Consider the following 21,589-nt stretch of genomic DNA (forward strand, 5'->3'; position numbering starts at 1 on the left):
CACACACACACACACACTTCTTTAGGTATATACGCTGGCTGGCATTTAAACTCTGTAGTTCCCTTCTTTCTTTCACAGGGGGTGGAGCAGGGAGCTCTTGAGAAAGCCTTGCCAGCTTCAGACCACCCTGTGACATCATTGCTCTCATCTATAGTCTCAAGAAAGCTTCACTGGCTTCAGATATCCCTGAAAAAGGGGGGGGACCAGAGAGACAAGTGAAAGGGATGGCTACCACCTGAAAGCATCCAGACACCTCGAGTGACTTCTACCTGGCAACTTCTTCTGCTGACTTCAGCCTGCCATCTTCCATGGGTTTCATCTGTTCATGAATATCCACCCTTCATACAGATACACACATCATTTGTCCTGACCGCAACTGAAACCTCCCATTTTTATAGGGGCCATTCATACACACAAGCATATGCCAGCCTACATCCATGAAAAACACCAGCAAAAAATGTTCATACATTTTTCACTCTCCACCAGTTCACATTCATGCCCTGGCTTCAACTCACAAATATCCACCAGCTTCTGTTGACTAGCTTCCAAAGGTGAAATCCAAGCAGCTTATACCCATGAACACCAGCCAGCTCCAGCCACTGGCTTCTGAATATGATCTTTATCACTTTCCACCCACCAACACCTGCCAGCTTCCGTTAAGTCCATCACTAGACATCAGCCATTTTCCAGCTGTGGGTATTGGCTGTCTTCAAGCTGCAGTCCTGCTCAGCAAGTGACCTTGCCTTATTATCACTCCATAGCATCTCACAACCAGATGATCGCATCCGTCCATCTGCCAATTCTCCTCCTACAAGTGGAAGAAAACAAGGCAACACTGAATGTCACAGCTGTTGCACACTGTGTTCTGTTGGAGAAAAGGAAAAGACCCACCTTTATGTCCACTCAGCTGCCATGTACATTCGTGATGTCACAGGTAGGCTGCAGCCAATGGCAGTGGCGTAGCGTGGGGGGTGCAGGGGGGGCCGGCCGCACCGGGCGCAACATCTGGGGTTAGGGCAAATCCACGGGTTAGGGGGCGCAAATCCACGGGTTAGGGGGCGCAAATTACTTGCCTTGCCCCGGGTGCTGACAACCCACGCTACGCCACTGGCAACAGGTGGGGGATACATAATCATAATCTTGGGACTCACAACTGTGGGTGTACCACAGCAGTGATTTATTTGTGTGCTTGTTTAGCATTAAAAATAATAGCGCCCCCCCCACCTCTGCCTAGACTAGAGTCTATGCAATAATTTGCAGTCAGCTCCCACCAGGCTGAAATTTGCAAGCTGCTCACACAATCAGCTTGTTAACTTTTTTAAATAGGGGCTCTCACCCACCTGGAAATTCAAACCCTCCCTCTGCCACCTGGGGCCAGCCAGGCAAACTTGGAGACTTCAGGTCAGGCCTGGGGGGTCTGCCAACCCTAATTTTGCATGTCTTCAACCTGAGCACCCTGCCTCTTGCATGATGATAAACTGTTGTTTTATAAGAAAAATGAGGAGGCAAGACAAGCTCTTGACTTTTAAAATTCTGCCATACTCCACAACCTGTCTGAGATTTTGTTTAATTATTATTTACTTTCTAAAACTGGCCTGAAGGGACTCCAACTCTTATTACCCAGCACCTAAGATTAGTTGGTAATCTTCCCTTAAAATATGATTTATGGCACACATTTGTTTCCTAACATTTAAGAGCATCCTGAAACAGAGCTACAAGCAGAAGAATTAAAAAAGCATCGAATCTCTTTAGAATAATAATCATGGGAGAAAATGAGGCAAAAAACAACAGCAACCCATTAAAATGAGTAGGCTGCCTCATTGTCAACTACAAAGCAACAAACTGTTTCTGAAGAGACTGTTAAATGGAGTGGTTGAGCAGGGAAGATCCATTCAATGTAGCTTAAAAGTCCTGCTACTGCGCTCGCTTCGGCAGCACATATACTAAAATTGGAATGATGCAGAGAAGCATAGCCCCTGCGCAAGGATGACACGCAAATTTGTGAAGCGTTCCATATTTTAAAAACCTGCTACTGGTTCTTAGCAGCTTCTGTTCGCATCATCAGAACCTGGTGAGCCGAGTAGATATGGTACAGGTGTTACAGGTCACTTCAGCAGCTTCCATCCATGTCTCTTGGTCCTATGTATAAGGTGAAGCAACACTCCAGGCCTCCTCAAAGCTAAAGTCTGCTATATATAGAAACAAACCTCTTCCTAAGCACCACACACCCCTTTTCATTTATCCATCCACAGTGCCAACTTTTTAAAATCTCATCTAGCTCATCTACCAGGCTTGGGGAGGACTTTATGATGCTGGATGTCTCCAGTTGTGTACACACTAATCTGCATGCAGCAGAAAAATGTATTTTTCTTTTTTCTCAACCTGGAATCATTCATTCTTATGCTCAACATGCTGCTGTCAATCTAGACTGATTCTAAATTCTGCTGTCCACAAGGGTGGGTGTTGCTACTTGATATTCATTTGAAAACCATTTGATTTGGTTATCCATGCCTTTTCCTCCCTGGCACATGCTCCAGGTGAATGAAGAAGGAAGTGGTGGTTGTGATCTTGGTATGCACCCACCCACAACATTATTGGGCAGGTGTGAATATATCCCTCTTCCTTTCCCATTCCCAGGACTGCCTACACCTGTTTTCAGGTGGACATGCAGATGGTAATGCAGAAGGAATCTCCAATGAGCTTCTATTTTAAGAATGAAACAAGTTGCTCAGTAAGTGCTTTTCAGGAACAAAGATGCAATAGAGCTAGATTGTGCATAGATTATGTAGACAAAATAAGTACTCAGTCTCCACTGATTCAAGAAGAAAGTGTCCTGTGTGCGTAGACTAAGTGTATGTAATGGCAAATAAAGCCTGGAGATTGTGACCTTTCTGTAGGACACCCGGGGTTTTCCCCTCAGGCCATGGGAGAGCTAGGATGTAGCAGACATTAGCAAATTTTCCACCCTCTTGTGTCCTCAAAGCTTCCTTCCAAGAGAGTGTTTTCTTTTGGGGATTTATTATTCCATCAGCAGTGTGAGCACAGCTTGTATTTACTTGCAGGGAGATTCATGCATACAAATGTCGGTGTGTTTGAGCTCTTGCTGTTCTTCAGGAGTTGGGGTTCAGGACACCTGGATTAAACCTAAGTGCCTAGATGAAGTCCATAACTGGTCTGTTCAGGTCAACCTGTGCAAAGTATACTTACAGAGAACAAACTACTGACCTCTCATTAAGGAAATAATGCACTGTGGTCTCATTCATTGCTGTGAGTGATTTATGCTGTTAAGGCAAATACCTTTTCATTCTTGGACTTTTACAATTCTCAGTCTTTTTACCTGCTTCTTCACTTCAGTTGCCTGGTGATTTTATTATTCTAATTAAACACCAAGCAGCTAGGACTATTGCCTCAGATAATCCACCTCTGTTGAAACACACCCTTCTGTAATTGGATTACCATAGAATAACATACTGGGGACGTAGATAATAAAGACACAGGAGATGCATTATTTGGAACTCCCCTGGATGCTTCTTTTAACTAATTAGCAGCTGCATAATGGGGCCTGCTTGGGGAAGTGGGGCCAGGGGAGGAGTGTTTAACACTTTTTCTTAGCTTAACCCTTGAAATAGATGGATGCATTTCGTAAACTCTTTTAGCTGTCAAACCATTGTGCGGGGGTGGGGTTTAAAGCCTAGTTAAGCTTAAGATGAAAGACTAACACTAAATTCACTGTGGCTCCATCAGCAGTTTAAATTTAAATGTTCTGTGCATAGATAGCGTCATGAAGGTCAATGGGGCCAAGCATATTGGTATGTTGGGTTTGAATGCTGTCACTCAATATACATCTTAAGTTTCTGTTTTATTTGAAAATGCAGATCCCCTCCCTAATGCTGTTATTTGATCAGCTTATAAATTAAACCTGAACCCTTGCATTAAAGGAATTTCAGTGAGATTTAAGAAAGAAAGAAAAACCCTAGGGTGTTCAACTTTCTCCCAGCAGAGGTCGCTGAAGTAGTTTTGTTCATAGTGGCACGTATGTGGAAAGAATGTATGCAATGAAATGGCTTAGGTCTGCTTCAGTTTTGTAACATGAGAAGCAAATTTTTCATAGGAAGAAGGGTGTCAGTTGTTTGTCATGTGTAATGTCATGTGTAAGCGTGACAGCATGTAATGTGTAGGGATGCTGTAGTGTTTCAGTGCTCCTATATTCTGTGAAGTAGATGTGTGCAGAATTTTCATATGCAACAGTCTATAGAGGGTTTGCACACTTTAGCCTACCTTTAAGTTTTCTCTGTGTAGGAAATGCCTTATTTTTTATATTAAAACAAACAAATAAAAACTAGAGGGAGAGAAAAAAATCATGCTGAGTTTAGCTTCATGTTGTTCTTCATGAGCAAACTCCAGCTTACATAGATCTTATTTGTCATCCAGTTATAACGTCATTGATCTGTTAAGGAAGAAACATTTAGATATATTTGTACATTGTAAGATAAACGTGTACATTGTTAGTACAGATACAGTAGACCTTTCTGGGAATTAGACCTACTGTAACCATATATATATAAGTGGTCACAACATTGTGCTTGCATAAGACTTTTCTTTCAAAAGACCACAACTATTGTTGCTTAGTGGCATTTCAACAGTTGGACACATTACACTGTTGTGGGACTTTCCACTTCCTTTATATCCTGTTGAGGGTAGAAGAAGAATTGCCTCTAAAGCAGGAGTGGCTAACCTAGGGACCTCCAGAGGCTACTGGACTACAATTCCCATCAGCACCAGGCAGCATGTCCAAAGGTCGAAGATGAAAGCAGTAGCAGTGCAAAAAGGCCCGCAGGTAAGATAGTGTGAATTCTCTCTTCCTTTGAGCTTATTGTTCCCTGGAAGACATAGTGCTTCCACTCAAATTTTGGACTGCTCCTCTCAGCCAGTTTTGGCTGTTTTGCCTTTTCTGCTTGTTTGTGGTCTGAGACTCAGTGCAAACTTTCCCCTTTCGAGCTGTTCCATGTTTCAGAGTTTGCCCTTGGAGAACGGTCAAGCAGCTGGTCTCTTGGTCTGACCCCCCAAGCATGCCTTTTTTAAAAAAAGGCTAATAGCACTAATCTTCCTTCATCCTTGTGCCCCTTTTAGAATTAATCAGATTCAGCTTTCACAGCTCTTGGATAGCAGTTGATAATCTTGAGAGAAGAAGTCAATAATTTTAATGCTCCCGCCACGTGCTTCAGTAGCTGAGAGTGTTGTCAGTCAGGGTCCTGCTGAGAAGCATTGACGGATTGTGTTGAAAAGAAACTGCCAATTCCATTTTGCTTCTTGCCGACAACAGGTCCTGATAACGATCCTCCCCGGTTTAGTGCTGGGGTTTACATAACCAGTGCCGGCTGTCCACTGGCTTACAGAGCAGGCTATGGGAACATAGGAAGCTGCCTTATACCAAGTCACACCAATAATCAATTTAGCCCTGTTTTGTCTGCACCAGCTAGCAGTGGATGTCCAGAGCTTCAGGCAGGGGACATTTCCAGCCCTAGTTGGAGATGCCAGGGGTTGAACTTAAGACCTTCTGCATGCAATGCAGAAGCTGTACTACTGAGCTGTGGTCTTTCCTTGCATTAGACACGATACACACATGTTCTGAGTGATGTACAAGCATTTTGGAGCTATGGGGTGTGGATTACAGTGCTGATCAGAGCTGGCCCACCCATTGCATGGGCTGAAGAGCACCACCTCAAGTGTCAGAAGTGCAAGAGGCATTTCCCTTAATAACAGTTTTGTCTAATACACACATTTTTGCTAAGCAATGTTCCTTAATATAATGCATTTTTTGTATGCCATTTTAATCAGTATATGCCTGTTTCTGCACACTTCACCCATGCATGTGCATTTTTGTACTCAATACTTGGCTGGAGAACTGCATTGCAAATTTCAGAGAAGTGCAAATTTCAAATGATGTTGTGTTTCGTTTCATGTGCTGTTTCAGAAAGGCTACCGTAATTGGGAAAGTTCACCTTGAGATGCAAAATGGATGTATTTTCTCCTCCATCCTTAGCAGGATGGTGTCCCTGTCTGTATTCCTTTACCTTCTTCCAGATAAGCAAATGACTACTATTAACTCCTGCAAGGAAAGGGGGAAATGACCATCTTGAGAACTGTGAGAGGAGGTCCTGGGAGGAGGACTGTGTCTCTGCATCCTCCAGAATCCTTGTCATTTATATGCCCACCCTACACCCACCCACACCCCATAATGATAGGCGTTTTAATAATCAAACATCAAGACAGATCTTTTCCCCAGGAATCAGATAATTAAATTAAAGCTTGTTCAAATTGAAATGTTAATCCAGAGAATGGTTATGATTGGGAGGTGGGGGTGCGAAGGAGAGAATCCCCTTTTAATCAAACAGCATTATTAAGAAAGTAAGCATCATGTTCCACGCACCAACACTTGGCTAGTCTAAGATTAGTTGGCTTGATTGAAAATGTAAGCCTGTCCTCAAGCCAGTCAGTATATCTGAGAGTGGAGAAGAGCAAGAGGTGCCAGAGATGTGTAATTGACTTTTCCCACCCACTGCATAATAACGCTGACAGGATCATAAAAGATGCAATAAGATTAAAGAGCACTTGGAACAGTTTGTTTTTGTTTTTCATTAAAAGAACTTGGCACAAAACAGAGGCTTTGCCCCCAGCACTGCGCAAGTGCTGACATTTTCTGCCTGATGAGCAATAAGTGCAAGGGCTGTGTGTTGCGCTTTACCATCACGCTGACAGTTTGTTTTCCTCAGCAGCAATTAGGAATGAATTTGTGGCTGATGCAAAAGAGGGAGAGTGAGAAAAGCCAAGCAGAGTGACCTCCACATCAGACCTCTGCTGCGCGGCTGTGATTAAGTAATTTTAAAAAAACCATCTCCACTTGCCTTCTCATACACCCACCCTTTTCTCTTAGAAGAAGCTAATTTGACTATATATATATATATATATATATATATATATATATATATAAAAACATTTTGATTTTTATTTCAAGAGACTTCAAAATTCCTCCTGAATAAGTATTACAAGCAGCTATTCTGATAGTGTACAGAAACACTGATGCTTTCAGAGTTTGAATCAGATATATGTATATATTGTGTACATTCTCAGTGATTATCAGAACTATTACCAGTGATTTTTCCCCCTAAAAAATTGTTTAGGGGTACTCATTTTCCTACTCATATTGAAATACTGGCCCTCAATGAGGCCAAACTTAGATTCACAAAATGTTTAGGGGTATGTGTCCTCCTGCGTGTCCCCCCAGAAAGAAAAGCACTGACTATCACCATCACAAAAGTTTTGCCGTTGTAGGGTCTATGGGATAGGTCATTTTCCATTCAGGTCCAACATATTTTAAAGGCTTACAAAGTGGCTGGTTTAGTTAACAATTTCCTTTCATTTTTAATAAATATCATTATTTTGCTGTAAAAATAATAATATTGAAGAAAAACTGCTATTAAAATCTCCACACTCAGAAACAAAAACTGGCATCAAAACAATAAAGAGACTATTCATTACTGCTCTTCCACCCACTCATCAGGAAGAAACAAAATGAGATGAACCTGCAAACAGGAAGTATTTAATTAAAGGCAAAGGAGTCCTGAAGAATCTATGAATGTAGTCCTATGCATGTTTACCCAGAAGTAGGCCTCACTGAGATCAATGAGACTTATTCTCAGGAAAGTGTGCATAGAAGTTAAATGTAAATAGTGCTTTACTTATGTAAGCTAGGCTGGTGTCGCAACTGCATTTTCTTATAAAAACATTGCAAGCAATCAGTTCTGAAAAGACACAGAGAGACAAACCTTGAATGCAATGGGCTGATAAGGACATAGTCTGGATGCTCCGTTAAAGTGAATAGACAAGGATGGCAATTCCAGAGAATTAGTATGGAAACATCCCATGCCAGTGAGAATATAAAATGTATTGGCTCTGGAAATGTGAACTTGAACTCTGGGTGGGAGACAGTGTCCTTCAGAGATCTCAAGCTGTGGCTATTTTGCTGCACATGCCAGCATCGTGTTATAATGATAGAGTAGGGTTTTTCCTCTGGTGGCTTTTCTAAGTCATTGAGAATGCTGCTGGTGCCTGCTTCTGCTTTCCTTGTGCCTGCCTTTGTCCTTCCTCATGTCCAAATGAAATGATGCTGGTTGGAACTCAGTGAAAGTGGCTTTCTTATTTAGAGGTTATTTATGATAGTAGCCATGTCAGTGCTGATGACTTCAGATTGCTGGAGGCTGCTCTGCAATGTCGTTTGTCATGTCATTGTCTCTCTCTTGTCTGTCAGACACAGAACCCCCAATAGTAACTAGCATTCTAATTGGAAAAAATAGGAGCTTGGAACTGAAGGAGAGCACTCTGTCTCCTTCAGTCAACACCACGGCCCTTGGATGAATCTGAAATCAATCAGCATTAGTCTTGCATCTGGCCTGGCTGGATGCCTGCTGCAATTCTAGCCATGGCAGCAATGCCCATTGCTAGAGCTGCACGGACATCTGTGCTGAGTTTATAAAAGGTATAATATGTTCTTTTCAGATATTTTCTGTCCTCTGCAAATGCATTGAGGCACACAGTGGGACTGCCTGAAATAAAATGAAACCAATGTTTAAATCATTCGGGGGGGGGGGACGACATTGGGCCCAGAGGCCAAATGCAATCCTGCAATCCTCCTACCTTGCAGATTTGAACATCCAAAGCTACTTACAGAGACATTCCTACCAACCTTAACCTATGTGCTCAGTTAGTACATACAGTGGTGCCCCGCAAGACGAATGCCTCGCAAGACGGAAAACTCGCTAGACGAAAGAGTTTTCCGTTTTGGAGGTGCTTCGCAAAACGAATTTCCTATGGGCTTGCTTCGCAAGACGATAATGTCTTGCGAGTTCCTGCGGGTTTTTTTTCCTTGCCCCCCCTTTTTCTAAGCCGCTAAGCCGCTTATCCGCTAAGCCAATAAGCCGCTAAAAGCCGCTAAAGCCGCTAATAGCGCTAATCCGCTAATCCGTCAATGGGCTTGCTTCGCAAGACGGAAAAACCGCTAGACGAAGAGACTCGCAGAATGGATTATTTTCGTCTTGCGAGGCACCACTAGTAATAAACAGCTTGTCATAGAGGTGATGGGAAGCAGATCACTGACATGACATGATCTATGTGCCATCACAGCTATGCAGATCTGAAAGAAGGGGAGAGAGATACACATAGTCTGGTGCACATCACTCTTTAGGGAGGGAAATTCTATCCTCCCCTAACCATCGTCTTGTTCAGGCATCTGTTACCAACACCACACTTAAAGGGCATTTGGGATAAATCAAGATTATTACCGCACTAGAGAATATCAGCACTTTCTTTAATAGTCTGATTTAAGCATTATAGGTCAGATTCAGCTAAGTTGTTTCTCTAGCAGAAGCCAGTATAATGAGACTTCCTCCTCTGCTCCCCCTACACACACCCTGGCATGCCCTTCCCAAATCTTGGGAGGGTCAATAGCTCACCCAGAACCATGCATGAGGGGAGGAGAAGGGAAATTGTTCCATCTGGCAAGCAGAGCGGTGCTGACGGAACGACCTCCTTAGCGCACCATTATGCGTCTCCCATATAGAGGTCAGTAAAGCTCTTCCCAATGATGCCAGCCCACAAGGTGGCCTTTATTAGGATTAAAAGATCTTACCTACTCAAATCTCCCCAACTATATGCAGCATCTGCTCATTTCTGCTAACCTTGTCAATGAATCTTAAATACCACACCTGCTGTTACCATGGGGAAGGGCCTTATGTCAGAGTCAGCATGGTGGCGGTCATGTTTAAACTGGCCATGAGCCAACTGAACTATTCCAATCATAGCAAGATGAAGAGGAAGTGTTGGATCCCTTGCAACTGGTTGGTCCTATGTGTTATTGTACCTAGCCCAAGCGGATTTTATTGGTAGCCTTCATATCATAAGATGGCCCAGGACCAGCTTAAGTATATTCTATTAGAAGCCCCACCCAAAAGGCAGGTCTCAAAAGTTAATTCTCACGTGCCTGTGATATTGCAGAAGCTGGGTTAGATGAATCAATCCCTTCCTATCCTTGGCCAGGCTTCTTGCTCCTGGTAAGTTCTTCCCCCAGATTCGTACTGCAAGGTGAGAAGTTGGTTAAATAAGTAAAAATTTCCAGTGATTGACCAAACTGGTCTCCTGAATTGTGTCTCTTTGCAGACTAGACTGACTTCAGATACATTCTGTTCTTATATTTCTAATAAATTGCTTGTTTTTAAAACTAGTACATGGAGACGTCAACCGGCAATGAGTTCTGAAAAAGCTTTTATTATCTGACTGATGTTCTGAAGTAACAGTGTGGGGTCAGAAAGGGAATTAATAATATAATCAACTTGGCAGGTAAACTAAATAGCAAAATGGAACCTCCTCTGCACATTGTGAGTTTAGCAAACACATGTGATGGTCAACATAGAGGAGCACAAACATTGCACTGTGTGTTCTGCAGAACAGACTTGACAGTGGGGCAGCACAGCATATTTTAAGCTGCATTGACACAAGCAGCTCAAATTGACTCTTGAGAACTCAGACATGTATTTTTCTCTCTAGTCTAGTTACATCTGTGACGTAAAAATTTTTCAGCCTAGAGATGGTCTCCACTTAAACACTGTTCAAGTTTGCCAGCATACAAAGAAAAATGGTCTTTTTTTTCAAATTGCAGGACAGATCAATAGAATTTAAGAATAAATATGTATATACAGTGGTTTAGAGAATATGGATATAGATACAGATAATTTTCATGGTCCTTTAAAGTTCCAATCCTGTGTACACTTACTTGTGAGTAAGCTCCAGAACTTACTGGCAGTTCTTCGTAGATATATTCATTTATTTTATTTCTTTCAACTATTTATATACCATAGTTACCAACATTTATAAGTGGTGGAGGTAAGTGTCCTCTATAACTATAATTTTTGGGGGGGGGGGTAACCATGTTAATTTGTTGCAGCAAAGCAACAGTTTAGCAGGAGCTTTAAATATATTGTGACGTAAGCTTTTCTTTATCAGATGTCTGGAATGTTGTTCTTAAATGTGTGTAAAAATGATTACAGGGTAGCATCGCTCATGATGAGCTAATAAACACATGTAATAGACAAAAACCATTATTTTCATTCAGGTCACAGGTAGTGATGGAACTGAACTTCATAAGTGTAAATTCAGCAATTTCATACTACGGTTTGTCTCTGAAGTACCTTTGTTCAATGTATATTCTACATTTAACTTTGTTCTCTCAGTCACAAAAGCTAGTAGATGGACATAAACAGAGATGTAGGGACACAGTATTGGGGGGATAAGATGAAATGAGAAATACAAACTGAAATGAGAGACACACACAGAAAGAGACTGAGACAGAGGACAAGAGTGGTGAGTCTTGAGGCCCATAACAGTGATAAGCTAGATTATTTTGGCAAGTCAAAACAGTGGTCATATCCGAACCATACATTTAAAGCACTATTCTACTACAATAACAGTCGGGGCTTCCCCCAAAGGATCATGGGAACTGTAGTTTGTTAAGGGTATTGGGAGTTGTTAGGAGACCCCTATTCTCCTACAGTTCCCCACAGTTTGCTTTGGTTCTGGTCACCTTTACTGTTAAAGTTCCTCAAAAATATTTGCTGTATGAAGCATTTGAAGCAGGCAGGGCAAATATCTGAGTGCCAAGTTGCCATTTTGGTAGGGGGGTTGCCCCCCCCATCCTACCATGTGCTGCATTGCTATTCAACAGCTGACAGCTCTGTTTTGTTAGGCAGCCCCAGCCCACACTGTGAACATATGAGAACTTAATTATTGCTGCTTATTCTAGCAAAGTGCTTTGAGAGTCCTCTTCATTAGTAGGGGCACTGGAGACACTTTATTGACCATATTTGTTCCATTACATCTCCCTCTTTTATTTATTTACTTGCACTGTACGAAGTTGTTTAAAGGTCAGCCATTGGAATCATCCACTGTCACAGGCAGCCTATTCATTGATTTCCCAGAATCCTTAGTGTGCCGCATACCCGCTGAGTAATTCTCATTACCATAGTGATGTGCTTAGTGGTCATTACCAGCTAGCACTCTTTCCACAGAACAGATGCATTCCGTGGGGTGATTTTTAAAATATTTTTCTCTCTAATGCAGCCAGGCACCTTCTGCTTTATTGATTATCTATGGTCTGATACAAGTTGTGAACATAAGAACGAACAGCCTGATGCATCAGATCAGTGGCCTATCTAGTTGAGCAGCACAGGTGTTATCATTGTTCATATTTCTGTTAGAAACAATTACATTAAATTTATAATACCAGCTGAAAAAGAAGTGGCAAATAAATAGGGAAATGTAGAAGCAGACCTTGAGTATGGAATACAACATTTGCACATTTAGTTCAGTTTAGAGAAGATAGAGAAAGGGTTACTAGTATAAGGGGTTTTTCTTCATAAGAAGAGCCTGCTGGATCAGGACAATGGCCCATCTAGTCCAGCATCCTGTTCTCATAGTGGCCAACCAGATGCTTGTGGAAAACTCATAAGCAGGACCCAAGAGCCCTCTAGCCTCCTGTAGTTTCTAGCAACTGGTATTCAGAAGCGTTACTGCTTCTCTCAGTACGTTTCCGAGCACAATTCAAAGTGTTGGTGCTGACCTTTAAAGCCCTAAATGGCCTCAGCCCAGTATACCTGAAGGAGCGTCTCCACCCCCATCGTTCAGCCTGGACACTGAGGCCCAGCTCCGAGGGCCTTCTGGCGGTTCCCTCATTGCGAGAAGTGAGGTTACAGGGAACCAGACAGAGGGCCTTCACGGTAGCGGCGCCCACCCTGTGAAATGCCCTCCCATCAGATGTCAAAGAGATAAACAACTAGCTGACTTTTAGGAGACAACTGAAGGCAGCTCTGTTCAGGGAAGTTTTTAATGTCTGATGTTTTTTTGTGTTTTTAATATTCTGTTGGGAGCTGCCCAGAGTGGCTGGGGAAGCCCAGCCAGATGAGCAGGGTATAAATATACTACTACTACTACTACTACTACTACTACTACTTATTTATTTATTTCTGACCCTAGAGACAGAGCATAGACATCGTGGCCAATAGTATATTTGCCTCATTCAGGAAGTTTACGTGTCTATATTATCTTGTTCATTTCCTCAGCTAATGATTGAACTTGAACAATAACTAATGCTCTATACTATGTAACTTAATGATAACATAGTAGAATAATGGAATATTAGTTGCTTATAATCACAAGTGAGAAAAGTATTACTGTACTCAGGTCCAGATTTTTGACTTCCCATAGGCATCTGGTCAGTCACTGTGAGAACAGGATGCTGAATTAGATGGGCTTTTGGCCAGATCCAGCAGGGCTCCTCTAAAGTTATTAAAAGTCACTGAGTCCCTATTTGGATATTCCTATCCATCAGTATCACGATTTATGTAGACATTTCCTCAGTCTTCAAGCTGCAGAAGTAAAATCCAACTTCTCAAAAATCAGTAATTTTTAATATGTACAATCTAGTTCCTAGGATGCAAAGCATTTAAACAAAATGACTTCCTCCTCAGTTTGCCCTTCAAGTGTGAAGTAATTATATATCTCTTCCAATTACCTATATAAACCTCCTTTAGAGACAGTGGATTTTGTAGAGTGAAATATCTTATTATTGCTGTGCTTAGGCAATTTCATATTAGCAAAGCGTTTGAAATGCAATTCACATTTGTTCTTTTCTTATTAGCCCAGAGCTCATATAGAGGAGGAACACTATCAAGATGCCCAAGTTAGGACCACGGATGTGAGGCTGCAGATATAATTCCTTCAAACAGAGCAAACTCAGATGCTGGTTCCTGGCAGAAATGGAACAAGAGACAGGTATCAGTCTCCTCAGGAGAACCTCGAGGTTTGCAGAAGTACAATACTAATAATAAAATCCTTAGTGGGTAATTCTTCCTGTAAACAGAAATAGCCCACTGAGGACTGAGCATGCTCAGCAGCCACAGAATGTTGACTGTCAGGAAAGGAAAATGGAGGAGGGCATTTCTGCCTGACTAGCTGGGAGGAAACCCTCGAGACGAAGTCTCCTGGTAGGGGTGGGAACCCTCTTTTAGTCCCTCGACCACATTCCCTTGTGAATAATCTTCTGGGGGCAGCATACCAGTGGTGGGTGTGGCCAGACATGCACCACTGTTCACCCAAGCAAGCAAATGGAATTGTGACAGTTCAAGGAAAAATTCCAGCCAAGTAAAATCATTAGAGGAAAGTGCACAGCAGGGTCACTGTGGCTTTGACCTGGGTGGATTCCCAAGGGCCACATGAAGAGAACTGGGGTCCCTGGGCCTCAGGTTCCTCACCCCACTGCAACATTCTGTAGTCAGGCCCACTTCTCAAATCTGCTCCTAGTCTTACGAGTTGTAAATGTTTGAATTTTAGACAAGGGATTTCTGCGTCACGTGCTTGCAGTAGCTTAGCATTCATAAAAATTTAGTCAGAATGCCAAAAATATATGTCTCCTCGTCTTGGAGAGTTAATTGTGCTGAAGCACACGGAGGAGAAAAAGGAGAAGGAAAGAAGCTATGTGATAAAAACTATTTTTTTTGTTTGAAATGGCTCCTCTCGTATGCTATTGAATATGCTATTATACAGCTGAGTGGTCTCTTTCACTCTGATTTTATGACGCAAATTCATGGCTCAGCCAGATCTATTTATTCTTAGGTTATGTCAGCTACGAAAAAGCATCTCCAGCTGTGTTTTCCTTTCTGTCGTAAGTATAGCTGCCTCCATCCAATGCTTCATTATACTTGCTAAAACCTTCCGTTGACCCAAACAGTTACATCGTTTGAGTCATGCACAAAAAGTGTCTTCATATTCAGAAAGGGAAAAAGTCATTGGAATGGAGGGCACTCTTCTGCAAACTGTGATGGTAAGCCTTGAAACATGGCTGTGTAAGAGATGTTTTGTAGTGCCTTTTTCTGTGCTGATGCTGAAGTACACATATCTTGTGCCATCAAACCTGACCAACCTTAAGGACTGCTTTGCAACAGTTGAGAGCTGCTACTAATCCAGTGCCCTGAGACAGGAAAGGGCTATAATAATCATAAAGCATAAAATGACTACTAGCAATGGCAAGGCTTTCCTAAACTGCAAAAGGCCTCTGGAAGAGAGTTTTCTAAAAATGACACCTGAATGTCAGCAAGGTGAATTTCCATAGGAAGGGAGTTCCATAATTTTATTTTTCATTTATTGTTGAGGACCACCAGTAAGAGTTGCATTTATTGCCCTGCCCACTTTTGCTTCTGGCTCTGCTAGGGATGGAGGATAAATTTGATTCAGTACACATTTAAAGCTGAATCTATCAGCTTTGCACTTTCCAAAACAACATGCAAACAAAAACTCTGCTCTCTTTGAAATTTACACTTCTCTGAATTTTGCAATGCAGTTATCCAACCAAAGTGTCCCCCCATGAAGATATTGATGAACATTAACATACAAAAATACATTATATTAGGGGAAATTGCTTTCAAAACTGTGGATATTAGTTAAAATGGCATATAAAATATGTTTATTGGGAAAACTTGCACTAAAATGTTGGTGAATTTTACATGAAATGTTTTGTTCTACTTAATCTGCCAATTGCTAAATAATGTGGAGAACTCAATTTAAGACTGAGGAAATGAGAAATTGAGAAAACCAAATGGACAAATCCTTCCATTCTACCCACCATTGACAAGTGGCCTCCATAATGTAACACATAATGTAAGGCCCAGGGGCCGGATCCGGCCCCATCACCTTCTAAATCCAGCCTGCGGATGGTCCGGGAATCAGCGTGTTTTTACATGAGTAGAATGTGTCCTTTATTTAAAATGCATCTCTGGGTTATTTGTGGGGCCTGCCTGGTGTTTTTACATGAGTAGAATGTGTGCGTTTATTTAAAATGCATCTCTGGGTTAATTGTGGGGAATAGGAATTCGTTCATTCCCCCCCCCCAATATAGTCTGGCCCCCTCCTGAAAAGGTTTGCTGACCCCTGATGTAACACAAGGAGAAATGCATCCTTGAGCTTAAAAAAAAAAGGTTCCCCATTCCTATTTTGAATTCTTTGAATTCCTGGTTGTAATATGCAAACACTTTTCAAAGACAGTTCTACACAGAGCTTTTTATTATAGTCTAACCTGGAGCTCACTGAGGTATGAACAACTGTAGCTGTATCCTTTTTTGTCTAGGAAAGGGTACAGTGTCTCAGGTCCAAATAACTAGTATTCTTGGCCTGTTCTGCAGTCCTGGAAGTCATAATTAAACTACTGTGACTAGATTTCCAGAGACATTATCATTTTTCACTTAAGCAACTAAGACCCTAGTTGGATTTTGCCCCCTCAGTGCAACTAATATATGGAGTTTCCATAATCTGCCTGGTTGAAAAATGGCAACTCTGGAAGGGACTTACCAGTGGAACTGTTTGGAGCATCTGCTCTTCCTCCTCCTCGAGAGCAGTTCAAACATCCTTCTACTTTTTATTTTGTTATGCAGCAGGGATGGGGAACCTGTGGCCTTTCAGATGCCCTTGAACTACAACTCCCATCATCCCTGAGTATTGGCCATGCTTCTGCGGCGTGAGCTTTAATTTCAGTTTCCCTAGAATCAGTGCATCCATTGCTATAGTTCCTTTTGAAAACAGTCCCTTTAATTGATGGTTCTGATTAATATTTTCTTAAATGCAAATTACCATCTTTTCAAATGAGACTATTCCCCTTCTGAAATGGAAAGTGTGAAATGTATGAAACAGCTTGTATAATGTGAAATTAAAATCCTGTTAATTTAAAATGTGTGAGGTTTGTTGATCTCTTGGGCTATTAGAAAGGGCGGGGGGAACCTTTGAAAATAAAATAGCTATCTGTGGTGGGTTTGTGCTTGACAGGTTTCACAGAGTTGTCTCCTTGTTTTGTTAGCTATTTAAATAGTCATTTGTCTACACAGCCTGACAACTTGCCCATTCCATAGTGAATTTCTTGAGACAAAAAGACAGCTTTTCTCCATGCTAGCAGGGAGTAAACTGAGCATGCTGTGAATTTGATTTCTAACTTGACTGGTTATGTTTAAGTGCCAGCTATGATAGCTGGAGTTTGCCCCAGGGTTCTTTCTCCATTTCCCCTTTTTTCTAATGGAAAACTACTGTTTAGATTATGTATTTTGAACATGACAGAAGTTTCCATAATGTTCCTGTTTTACTTATTAATTTTCAAAATATGAAAATTTTAAAAAGCTGAAGTTTTTAGGTTAGCAGGAGTCCCTGGATGACCTCACTCACAGTGGTTTCAACAGAATGGGGAAGAAAACAAGCCTGCCAACCACCGTGGGGCAAGAAGGAGTGCCCTAGTGCCAGCTTCCTGAATTGGACATTCAGATGGGAATCACTGAAGGACATTGTACCCAATCTCAATTCCTACCTTATTCAGGCAAACCAAAAGAATACCACGGTCAACAGTATCAAAGCTGCCGAGAAGTCCAGAAGAATAGCGGTGTTGCACTTGTCCCCATTCTCCTGCCAGTATAGGTTATCCATTCAGATGACCAAACTGTTTCTGTACCAAAAGGCGGTTTGAAATGGATCCAGAAAACCAGTGTCACTCAGGAGGTGGGGTATGATATTTTTCAATATTTTCCCACATAACCACCACTTCAACTTAAGAGTTCATCAATTTTTTATTTCATAAGTTCAGGCTGTTCTGTTCTTGCATCAAGCTTTTATATAGGACAGCATTTAAAATTTGGTCCTATCCATTTAGTCTTTGAAGTACTACAAGCCATTCTATCACCTCAGATCTTTTCCCACCTGCTGCTTATCCTCAAAATCAAATTAATATTATTTTATTTGTGTTCCTCCCTTTTTTTACATAGTAACACAGTGAGGCTTACAAAATATGGTAAAAGCGAAACAAAATGCAGCATAGAACAAAAGCCTTCAGCAAGGGGTTTCAGAGGGGTCTTAAAATGCTGCATTGATTATATGCCTGTAGTTTATGCTGCATTGATTATATGCCTGTAGTTTAACCTTATATGCCATTGCCACCTATACTAATTCTTCAGGTTTTTGAAATTGTTTTCAAGAGAATATGGTTTTCTTTTTTCTTTTTTTTATTCCTCACTTGGGGAGGGGGGACTCCTTTTGTGCTTCAGATATATTTTTAAGTTGTCTTCAGCATCTGTTCTCTGTCTGCATCTGGGCTTGTTTTTCCTCCTTTCATACTTTTGATCTGCACTATCTTCTTTGATGCTTCTTCCCCACCCACCCCAATTGTCTAATTTTCTTGGGTGGAGCTGGGGGAGGGGAGGCTGTTGTTTGCTTTTCCTTTCATCCACGTCAGTCTTTTCTATGTTTCTTTCAAAAAGCACAAGAATGAATTGCATCCAGAAACAGAGATTTGTTCTTTTGGCCTCACACACACCATGCTGCCCTACACATAAAATGAAGAAAGATAACCATGCTGGAGATGGATAAGATTGGAGCTGTAAATGTACAGAAGCCATCGTTGTAAATCCAAATGCTTCAGAAAGAAAAGTGGTGCTCAATTAAATTTCATGCTAAGACTCCACTTGTAATAATCTGGCATTATACAGAGTTATGGGTAGCTTTTTCAACAAGTATGCCAAGGTAAAAATTAAGGGTTATGTATTAAACCTCCATGAAATTACTCTTCTTAAAGATAGCCTTTTGTGTGGTAATATGATTTGTCACTTACACATCCTGGGAGTCTTATTGTCATGTGGATTTGCAAAGGAATTCTGTTGTAAAATAATGCTTCCCGCCTCCCCACAAACGATGAAATCAAAATGTGCACTTGCAAAATAATTTCCATAATTTAAACACATTGCATGATGGATCAACACAGAGGATGGATTGATTTTATTTAAATCACAAAGGAAGCAAATGCCAGTTGTAATTGTTGATTTAAACCAAGTCTCCTGTTTCTAAATTCACATATTTTCTTAGAAGACATGGATTACAAGTTGCTATGGCATATTTGTTTGCAGTTTAGAGCCAAACTGTACCTGATGCTTGTCTTCTCCAGGCTTTCCCCTGCCTTCTCTCTTTTTCTATTAAAAAAATGTAACCACAGTCTAAAGTGGAAGGCCTGTGTGTATGCACACATGTGCCTGTGTGGAACCACAAAGAGAATGAGCTTTCTTAAACCTTCCCCCACCCCTAGTGCTTTCCTTCTGTTAAAATACCCCTAAAGCTGCTCTTCTTATTACAGGGGGAAAGACCTGTAGGAGGAAATGCAGCTGGGGATGCAATTTTTAGCAGAAAGAAAGGGAAGAAACATAAGAAGAGCATGCTCATCTAGTTGAGCATCCTTTTCACACAGTGGCCAACCACATGCCTAAGGGAAGCCAGCAAGCAGGACCCGAGCACAAGAGGACTCTGTCCTCCAGTGTTTTTCAGTAACTGGTATCCCTCCAACCATGGAGCCAGAGGATAGCCATCATTGTAGCTGATAGCCTTTACTTCCATTAATTTGTCAAATCCTCTTTTAAAGCCATCCAAGTTGATGGCCATCCCTGCCTCTTGTGTCAGAATTCAATTCTGCAGAACATTAAAGAAGTACCCACTGGCTCCCATTGCTGGGGACAGACTAAGCCAGAAGCCAGGACAGCCAGTGGGATCGCAGCGCTGCAATCCCGCTGGCTGTCCTGGTTTCTGGCTTAGCCGCGCAGCCTCTCCCAGGCAGGGGATGAAGGCTTCCCTTGCCTAGGAGAGGCTGCACACTGCTATCCCATAAGCTAGGGCAGCGCAGCGATCCCGTTTGCTGTCCTGGCTTCTGCCATTCAGATTTTCCCCCCTCTTGTTTTCCTCTTCCAAAAACTAGGTGCGCCTTAGGTCTGGTGCATCTTGTAGAGTGAAAAATATGGTACTTCCTTTTGTCTGTCCCGAATTCTCCAAGATTCAGAATGCCGTTCCAATGCCAGTCTTCACCTCAGCTGTTTTCACAGATTAAGTTGGTATAAACAGAAAATGTCAGAAGCTCCACAAGGCTAAGCGTTACATGTAGGTTGACCCCAAACAGAGGCTTTTAAAAACAAGCACATTCCAAAAGTTGAGGTCATGTAGCCAACATGCATTCCAAAATTACATCTAAGTAGATATAAAATACATTTTTTGCTCTTTCTATATGCATATTAAGGATATTAAGCAAGACTGTTTACCTGAAGGCTAAAACTGCCCTGCTCTCTGCACTTATTTGGAAATTGAACAAAAGTGGGACTTATTTCTGAGTAAACATATGCAGAACTGAACTTTAAGTGTCCATAGCTTTTCAGAAGCGATGGTCATTACTTACTAAGCAAAATAGGGTTTCTCCATGTAATGGAAAACAAATGCTGGTGGATTATAGTCATGATCTGAGAACTCAAGGAAATGTAGAGCTTAGGTGACTCAAGGTCATAAGAGTTCAAGGCCACCCACCTTGGGCCATCTAGAGGTTAATTGACTTTAAATTCTATCAGCTACAGCCCATGTGGCCAATGCTCAGAGATTATGGGAGCTGTAGTCCCATTGGAGAGCTAGAGGTTTCCCATCACTGCCACAGATGATCCTGCCAAGATGCAGGCTGCTATGTCACGGCTTCAAACACAAGTGATGATTTGCTCATTCCTTGGTTCAACAGCCATCCCCATAAGTAAGAAATATAATACATGACTTATTGTGACATTTATAGCACAGCTAGTACTTAACCTCGGAAATGAGATATTTCTGCACATCATTCTTTTTAAAATAGAATGTGTCTGTGACACAAAGTCACTCTCTTGCTTCAGGAAATGGTCTTTATTTTTGCACTTGCAGGCAGTTTCTGGTGCCAGATGGAGTGGATAATTAACATGCACCTGAGATGTCCTTATCGGTGCCAGTCTTTACCTGCAAGGCTAATACTTTTGAAGTCAATGACAAAAGCACCAGCCGTAAGTGAGCTAACAGCCATTATGTCAATGGGTCTCTCATGCATGTACATTTATATTAAGGTCTAAATGTGCGCTAGGGCGAGCTGGCAATCCAAGACAGCAGGTTGACTTGACGTGCAGAGGGTAGGAGCCCAAAATAACAGAGTATTGTGATTGAAGTAATAAGCAGAAGAGCAGGCCGCCAGCTGTCTAGCTGAGTCATTTCATTCCCATGCTTACCCTCAATAGCAAGGCTTTTTCACAATGTTCGTTGGAAGGATGATTACTCTGAAATTGGAAAAATAGGGGAGGGGAAATAAAAAAGGATCCCCCCCCCATGCAATTCTGCAAAGATTATTAGTTATGTTGAACTATTGCCACCTTCATAGCCTAAAATTCTGCATAATTCAATGTGCAGGAGGTTACGAGAGAACAATCAGGAAAAGGAATTCAGGAAGAATTACCAGACATGAGTATTAAAAAATCAGGGATTGGGAGGCAAGTGGAAGCAGATTAATGAGGGTAAGCAAGAGTATGGTGTGCTTAGGTGGGCTTCTCTGTTCTTGTTGAACATATATTTTGACTTGATAGGGTCATAGGTCACATCCACACCATACATTTAAAGTACTTCCCCCCAAGAATCCTGGGAACTT

General features: G+C 41.7%; 2 long non-coding RNA genes and 1 other non-coding gene across 3 annotated transcripts in view; all 3 read left to right on the forward strand.

Annotated features, from left to right (window-relative positions):
• The first annotated feature begins 1,919 nt into the window (after positions 1–1,919).
• Positions 1,920–2,021, forward strand: LOC128409678 (U6 spliceosomal RNA). The gene has a single exon (XR_008329290.1). It is a non-coding gene; the product is annotated as a U6 spliceosomal RNA (small nuclear RNA).
• Positions 2,022–13,002: 10,981 nt separating this feature from the next.
• Positions 13,003–15,986, forward strand: LOC128409611 (uncharacterized). The gene is made up of 2 exons (XR_008329275.1): positions 13,003–13,878; positions 14,719–15,986. It is a non-coding gene; the product is annotated as an uncharacterized LOC128409611 (long non-coding RNA).
• Positions 15,987–18,043: 2,057 nt separating this feature from the next.
• Positions 18,044–21,589, forward strand: part of LOC128408275 (uncharacterized) — a 39,518-nt gene continuing 35,972 nt past the window's right edge. Inside the window, exons 1-2 of the long non-coding RNA XR_008329015.1 lie at positions 18,044–18,558; positions 20,842–20,957. This is a non-coding gene — a long non-coding RNA (uncharacterized LOC128408275). The remainder of the gene's footprint in view (positions 18,559–20,841; positions 20,958–21,589) is intronic.

This window comes from Podarcis raffonei, chromosome 2, assembly GCF_027172205.1.
Source record: "Podarcis raffonei isolate rPodRaf1 chromosome 2, rPodRaf1.pri, whole genome shotgun sequence".
Taxonomy (NCBI): Eukaryota; Metazoa; Chordata; class Lepidosauria; order Squamata; family Lacertidae; genus Podarcis; species Podarcis raffonei.